The 7,840-nt window shown below is 41.8% G+C and overlaps 1 pseudogene; it reads left to right on the forward strand.

The window, feature by feature from the left end:
- LOC102474514 (retinitis pigmentosa 9 protein-like) overlaps window positions 1-645 on the forward strand; it is a 1,261-nt pseudogene extending 616 nt beyond the window's left edge.
- Window positions 646-7,840: the final 7,195 nt, after the last annotated feature.

Below are 7,840 nucleotides of genomic sequence, written 5' to 3' on the forward strand. Positions count from 1 at the left end.
GGTCTGATTCCCACAGTTGGCCATGTGGGAATCCAGTGCCCATAACCACCACGCCACCTGCTGGCTCAAGAATGCCCTTTCTTGGGAACCAGCAGTTAGGGTAATGGTTATGTCACTGGACTCCCACGTGGTCGACCGCAGTTCGTGTCCCGGACCCGGTGGCTTAAACTCATGCCGGGCGCGTGTGCGTGCGTGCCCAAGATCCCGAGAGGAGAATGGAGGAGAAGGGATTGCAGCATGGCCATCCCCTCTGGGGGGTGATTTTTCGCTTTCTGTCTCTCTCTGTCTGGCGAGCGCTCGCGCCCTATAGCGAAAATCTCTCTCTCAAAAAAAAAAGAATGCCCTTTTTTTTATGGAAGGCGTAAATTCAGAGTAGCACGTGAAGATTCCCATGTATGACATTATATGAGAGAATGAGAGACTTGAAAAAGATGTAAGGATGCAGCAATTAAAACAGTTACTGGAAGATTCCACCGCAGATGAAAATAGGAGCAGCTCTAGTTCCTCAGAAAGTAAAGAGAAACACAAGAAAAAGAAGAAAAAAGAAAAGCAAAAGAAAAGGAGGAAAGAAAAGAAAAAGGGAAACATAAATCTTCCAAGTCAAGAGAGAGTTCAGCTCAGAGTGACAAGGACTTTGCTTGTTGAATATTTTCTTCTTCAGAACCAAACCCTGGCCAAAGAACAGAGGAGGATACAGTTGGAGGTTCTCAGGACACGGAACAGCAAGAGGGGAGGAGAGCTGGTGTCACAGCTGTGCCTTCTCACCTACATCCAGTGAAGACTCCAACCACACAGAATGACTTGTCTCCTGGCAGGAGCTAGCTCTGGGTGGAGTCTGGTTTTAGGCAGGGCCCTCGTGCCCTCCTCCCTGCTATCACAGGAGTGTGTGCTGCCTGGCCTGGGAGGTAGGAGGAGGAATCAGAGACAGCTCCAGGCACTTCTGCCGCTTCTGCACTCATAGTGAGGAGATGCAGTTCTCCTGGACTTCAAGCTTAACTCTTCTAGGTGTTGAGGATAATAAAAGCCCAGGGGCTGGCAGGCGGCATGATGATTAAAGTGTTGCACTCCCACATGGCTGACAATGGTTTGAATCCCAGACCTGGTGACTTATTTTCTCACTTTCCCTTTGTCTCTTTTTGGTGTAATTAATAATAACACTAACAAACAAAATTAAATAAATTCTTAGAAAGTAAAATCTACTTATTTAAAATATATGCATATTTATGGATAATACTTGCACGCGGTCTAACTTTAAAAGATACAATAAGTTTTAATAATGAAAATGAAAACTTTTGGGCCAACAGGCAGTATGGTGATTATGGTGTTGGACTCTCACATGGTAGACCACGGTTCAAGTCCAGACCTGGTGGCTTGAAAACCACACCAGGTGTGAGTGCATGTGTCCCTAAAATCCCAGGAAGAGAATGGAGGAGAAGAGATTATGGCTTGGCCATGCCCCCTGAAGGATGATTTCTCACTTTCCCTCTCACTGTACCTCTTAGTCTCTCTCCCTCAAGTAAGTATGCCTTGTGTCAAAAAACTAAAAAAAGAAAAGAAAAGAAAACTCTTTCTTCCTTTGTCAATTCCCTTCCATAATCACTACCATTGTTACCAATTACCAATCCCTTATTCTTCTGGACTATCACCATAAAAAAAAAATCCCATAATGCAGGTGTACTCACTGAAGAGACAGTGAGAGGGAAAAGGAAAGTGAGAAATTACCCTCTGGGGGGATGACCATGCTGCATTCTCTTCTCCATTCTCCTCCTGGGATTTCGAGCACATACGCATTCGCCCAGTGTGAGTTTCAAGCTGCTGGGTCTGGGTGGGACTTACATGATGACTAACCATGTGAGAGTCTAGTGCCTTACCTATCACACTACCTGCTGGCCCCAAAGATTATTTTTTGTTTGTTTATACAACTGGTATACTCATTAATCTACATAATGTTTTATTTTAATTGTAACAATAAATTTATTTTAATATATACATTTTGTCCTATTGTTAATAAAAAAGGTTTGTATTTATATTTTTAAGAAGTTTCTCTTAAAACGTTTTCTTGCAATGGTTAAGATACTGGACTTTCACATGGTTGACCGTGGTTCAAGTCCTGAACCTGGCAGCTTGAAACTCATACTGTGTGCATGCCCTAAAGGAGGAGAAGGGAGAAGGGTTTGTAGTGTGGCCATCTCCCCTAGGGAGTGATTTCTCACTTTCTCTCTCACTGTCTCTTTCTGTCTCTCTGTGAGTACATGTGCTCTATGGCAAAAAGCTTAAGAAAATTTTTTTTCTTCTTTATTGAAGTTTTCCATAAACATTAGTTGAGAGTATAGCTAAAGATAAAGGCAAGAAAATAATCTTATTTTTAAAAAATTGAAATATAATTTGCAACTATACAAGTAACCATTTAGGGCCAGCCTGTGGCCTGATGGTTAAGGGTGCTAGATCTCATACGGCCTACTATGTAGTTTGAGTCCTAGACCCCGTGGCTTGAAAATCACACCAGGCACCTGTGTACCTGTGCTCAAAAGGAAGACAAATCAGAGAAGAGATTGTGTAGTGTTAACCATTTTGCATGGGGGATACTTTCTCCCTCTCCCTCTCCCTCTCTCTGCGGTGAACACATATGTCCACTGACACATTTTTAAAAATTTTTTTTTAATTAAAAATAACTTACCACTCTGAATTGTACAATTCAGTAGTTTCTCGTATACTTATATCAATGTAAATAACCAAGATCTGCAGAAATAATAATGTGGCTTATTCTAAGCATGAGATTGAGTGACCTGCCCAGGAAAAAAACAAGAGAGTTTTTTCTTGGGTTTCTCAGATACAGTGGTTCCTTTTATTCAGTTCCAAGAGCAGGAGCGTTGTCAATCAGCATTAGAAGTCTTTTACATTGGCCTGGTCTAGAAAGGTGTGACATCTGGAAGTGTGTGTGGGGTGGGACTTGTAGGTTATAGGTGTTTGAAATTCTTAGGTTAGTGAATGGAAAGGAAAGCACAAGTCTCTGTTCCGGAAAGAAATCAAAAGAATGTCTGTGTTTTACTTTAACAGAGATAAGAAGGTTTACTATGTATCATAAAGATACTCTGCCCAGTACAGGATGTAGCCAGAGCTCTATTATCAATGGACCAAAGCGATCTGTTAATGATTGTAGGCATGACTCTCCCCAGGGCCTTTTCAAAGAATTTTGGAATAGGAACAAGCAATCAAACTTGTCCTCACTTACAAGGTTGTGCAACAATCTTGAAAATCTAATTCTAGAACATTTTCATGACCTTATGGAAAAAAACCCACGCTGGGCCAGCAGGTTAAGGCCTGATGGTTAAGGCAGTTGGATCCCACATGGCTGACTATATGTTCAAGTCCTAGACCAGCAACTTGAAAAACACACTGGAGGGACCAGCAGGTGGCATAATGATTACATCACTGGACTTCCATGTAGTTGACTGTAGTTTGAGTCCCAGACACAACAGCTTAAAACACACCAGGCACATATGCATGCATGCCTAAAATCCAGAGCGGAGAATAGAGGAGAAGAAATTGTGTCATGGCCACCCCTCTGGAGGGGTGATTTCTCACTTTCTGTCTCTCTGTCTCTCTCTGTCTCTCTCCAGCGAGTGCATGCCCCCATAGCAAAAACCTCTCTCTCTAAAAAAAAAAAAAAAAGAAAGAAAGAAAGGAGGAAGAAAGAAAGGAAGGAAGAAAGAAGGAAAGAAAGAAACACTGGATGTGTGTACATGTCATGTGTGCCCAAAATCCTAAGAGGAGAATAGAGAAAGAGGAATTGCAGCATGGCTATCCCCCACTGAGGTTGCTTTCTCATTTGCCTCTCTATCTCTGGCAAGCATATGTGCCTTTTGGCAAAATTAAAACAAACAAACCAAACCAACTATGCCTTTTAGCAATCATTCCTCATTTACCCTTCCCCCCCAGCCCCTGGCAACCACTCATCCGCCGTGTCTCTATGAATTTGCCTATGCTGGACAGTTCATAGAAATGAAATCTTACAGTATGGGATTTTCTGTGTCTGGCCTGTTTGACTTAGTAAGATGTTTTCAAAGTTCCTCTATTTGACTGTTACCACTTTTAATCCTCTTAACAGCACCCTGAAACAATGGCCAACCAGTTTTACCAAGTGTAACAATGGTAAACTTACTTAACCATGGAGGAAATGGAAACTACTTTTAACTCACTCTTGGGCGTGAAAATCACACTTTTGTTAATAAATATTAGTGGAGCTTCTACACATGTCAGAACTATTTTGCGAGTGAGGTTATGGAATTTGTGGTGTCAAATAAAGTAGACATCTAGGGAACCAGCAGTTAGCGTAAAGACTATGTCCCTGGACTCCCATGTAGTTGACTGCGGTTCGCATCCCGGACCCGGTGGCTTAGAACTCACACCGGGCACATGTGCGTGCATGCCCAAGATCCCAAGAGGAGAATGGAGAAGGGGTTGCGGCGTGACCATCCCCCCTGGGGGGTGATTTCTCGCTTTCTGTCTCTATGTCTCTGTCTGTCTGGTGAGCGCACGTGCCCTATAGCAAAAACCTCTCCAAAAAAAAAAAAAAAGAAAGAAAAGTAGACATCTAATGTTACATAATAATAAGTATAATAAGAAAAATATAAAAATAAAAGGAGTGGATAGGAAGTGTCAGGAATATTATCTTAACAAGGCTGGACAGGAAAGGGCTGTCTGAGGAGGTCACATTTGAGGTGTAAGGTGAATGGAAGGAGAGAGTGGGACCTGAGACAGAAGGAACAGCGAATGCAAAGGTCCTGAGACAGGAGGAGTGTGTTTGCTGTGTTGGAGAACAAGGGGACAGCAGTGAGAGGAGAAAAATGGGCCGAAATGTGGAAATGTGGAGGGGGTCAGAGATCTCAGGGTGGAGCAGCTGTGTATGGGGCTTGGGAACACTGCAGAACATCAGAGAAAAGATACTATCTGTTAGTAGATCTGGAGGGGGAAGGATGGGGACGTTCTCCCTTAAGCGTTTCTGCTATCTCAGCATATCAAGAAGAAAAGTGGTTGAGCTGACCCTGTAGCCTATTGGTTAAAGGAGTCAGAGCCCATATGGCTGGTCATGGCTCCCATTCCAGACTCTGCTGCTTGAAAAACAAGCCGGCTGTGTGGGTGTGTGCATGTCCCAAATCCCAAAAGATGCTTTCTCTTTCTGTCTCTCTCCCTTTGGTGAGTACATATGTTCTCTGGCAATTAGAAAAAATAAAGAAGAAGAAGAAAAGTGATCACTGAGAGCAAGTGCATCCGAAAGCTGAGAAAACAGTGACTGGCCTAGGGACAGCTGGTGGAGTTGTCTGGCAGCCCTGGAGGCCCACTTGTGATGTTTTTCTTCAGCCACAGTAAGCCTCTTAAGTGCCAGTGCAAAGTATGAGGGAAAATTAATTATAGCCAGCACGGTTTTGCAAAGTCAGGAGGACAATAGAAAAGAGGAACAATAGAATTGGAGACCTGTGGAAGGGAGTGGTTCTACAAAGACTATGCAATCTTATTTGGGAAAGCAAGGGGTGAAGGACTCAACGGGGGTGACAGACTGGAGGAATCTTGGGGTCAAAGTATTATTGGAGTCTGAGCACTTGGAGGGAGTGAGCTACAAAATAGGAAGTGGTGTTTAGACCATTTTATTGATTATGACAGTCTACGGTATATTTCTGGGACCAGGTGGCTGAGGGGAGTGGAGGATAAGATTATTAAAGAACAGAAATTCAAGAAAATGATAGAAATTCAAGAAAATGGTACTGATGAGTCCTTTTTGTGAATAACAAAATCACCAAGAGTAGTGACAAGTGAAATGATGCAGAGAAGGAAATAACGAGGCAGATGCTAGAATAAACAAAGGGAAAGTTGGTAGATGACTATAAAAAACAACAGGCAGTGGCACAGTTTAATGCCATGTGTTTCAAAAGAGCTACAGATTATTCAGAGAAAGGAATAATGATCTGGAATTAAAAAGACAAGCAAAAGCTCATCTTCATGATCAGTTATTTGAAGGCTTATGTTGATACAGTTAGGCCTTGAACTAGTTCTATCTGGTTTCCTATCATTTTCCATTATACTGCCTCAGGTTTGCATTAGAATTACAGTTCTTCGTTCTAGATTTCAATATTTTCTTGCCATCTCTGTGTTTGGATGCCCTCAAAGTAGTGGTGTCTTAAACAGTTGCTGGGATCTACTGGGTTCTTGGAAAAGTAATCATGCATTTAAAAATTTTTAACAGAAGAATATTATTTTAAAAAATTATATTATTATTATTATTATTCTAATTTGACGAGAGAGAGAGAGAGAAAGTGAGAAACCAAGCCACCAGGTCTGGGACTTGAACTGTGGTCGGTCATGTGGGAGTCCAGCACCTTAACCACCATGCCACCTGCCAGACCCAGCAATAATGCATGGGAAAATACAGGGCAAAGTCCCACTTCATTTTTTTACATCTCCGTCTTCCTCTTTTAATAGTTTAAATAAATCCCTGACAGAGAGACAGAAAGTGAGAAGTCATCCCCCAGGGGGATGACCACACTGCACTCCCTTCTCCTCCATTTTCCTCTCAGGATTTTGGGTACACACTCAAGCACCTGGCATGAGTTTTAAGCCACTGGGCCTGGGGCTCGAACAGTGGTCTACTACATAGGAGTCCAACAATGTAACCATTACTCCATCTGCTGGTCTCTGTCTTTAACTACTTAATTTTAGCTTGTTTTACTTGTAAAATCTGACTACATATTTAGGATACAGTTTCACATCGTGCTTTTCTTTTCTCTCTCTCTCCTTCTTTCTTTCTTTCTTTCTTTCTTTCTTTCTTTCTTTCTTTCTTTCTTTCTTTCTTCTCTCTCTCTCTCCCTCTCCCTCTCCTTCTCTCTCTCTCTCTCTTTCTTCCTTTCTTTCTTTCATTTCCAGAGAGATTTTTGCTATAGGGCATGTGAGCTTGCCAAGGAGACAAAGAGAGACAGAGAGGCAGAAATCATCCCCTTGGGGGGATGGACACACTGCAATCCCTTCTCTTCCATTGTCCTCTTGAGATTTTGGGCACATATATACAAGCCCAGTGTAAGTTTGTTTGTTTATTTTTTTAAAAGAATTATTTTATTTAACTTTATCTATTTATTTTAATTTGACTAGAGAGGGACAGAGCAAAAAGGGAAAATGAGAAAGCAAGTCCCAGGTCTTGGACTTGAACCGCGGTCAGCCATGTGGGAGTCCAGTGCCCTTAACTACCATGCCACTTGCCGGCCCCTCAGCATGAGTTTTAAGCCACTGGGTGTGGGACTTCAACCACAGTGGACTGTTTGGGAGTCTAGCAACGTAACCATTATGTCATCTGCTGGTTCCTACATCATGCTTTAATATGAATAGATTTATAGTTAATTGGGGATATAGGATCTAGTTCTAACACCTTTGAGGATGACTATACTAAGAAGCTTTCAAATGTTCAATAAATAGCTTTCTAATGCTCAGCTGCATTTTATGAAAGCTTATAAAATACTAAACTCTTTCTGAAAGGAAACCAACTAAATAATTTATATAAAGAAAAGGTTCAAGTCAGTGCAAGTACCATTATAGCAACTGTCTAGTTTCTTTTTCTACACAAGGAAATACTACAGGGTGGCTCTGCAATCATACAGACAGGGTTGAATTTCCCTTTGCATATTATGGTGAGCTTGAGCAAGTTACTCTATATACCCCAAATATATGACAAAATAATCTGAAAAAAATCAGTGAGTATTTTAAAATGTTGCACATTTCTAAAACATTAGAAAACACAGGACTGGGACCAGCAGTTAGCGTAATGGCTATGTCGCTGGACTCCCACATAGTTGAC

This window comes from Tupaia chinensis, unplaced genomic scaffold, assembly GCF_000334495.1.
Source record: "Tupaia chinensis unplaced genomic scaffold, TupChi_1.0 Scaffold000263_1, whole genome shotgun sequence".
Taxonomy (NCBI): domain Eukaryota; kingdom Metazoa; phylum Chordata; class Mammalia; order Scandentia; family Tupaiidae; genus Tupaia; species Tupaia belangeri.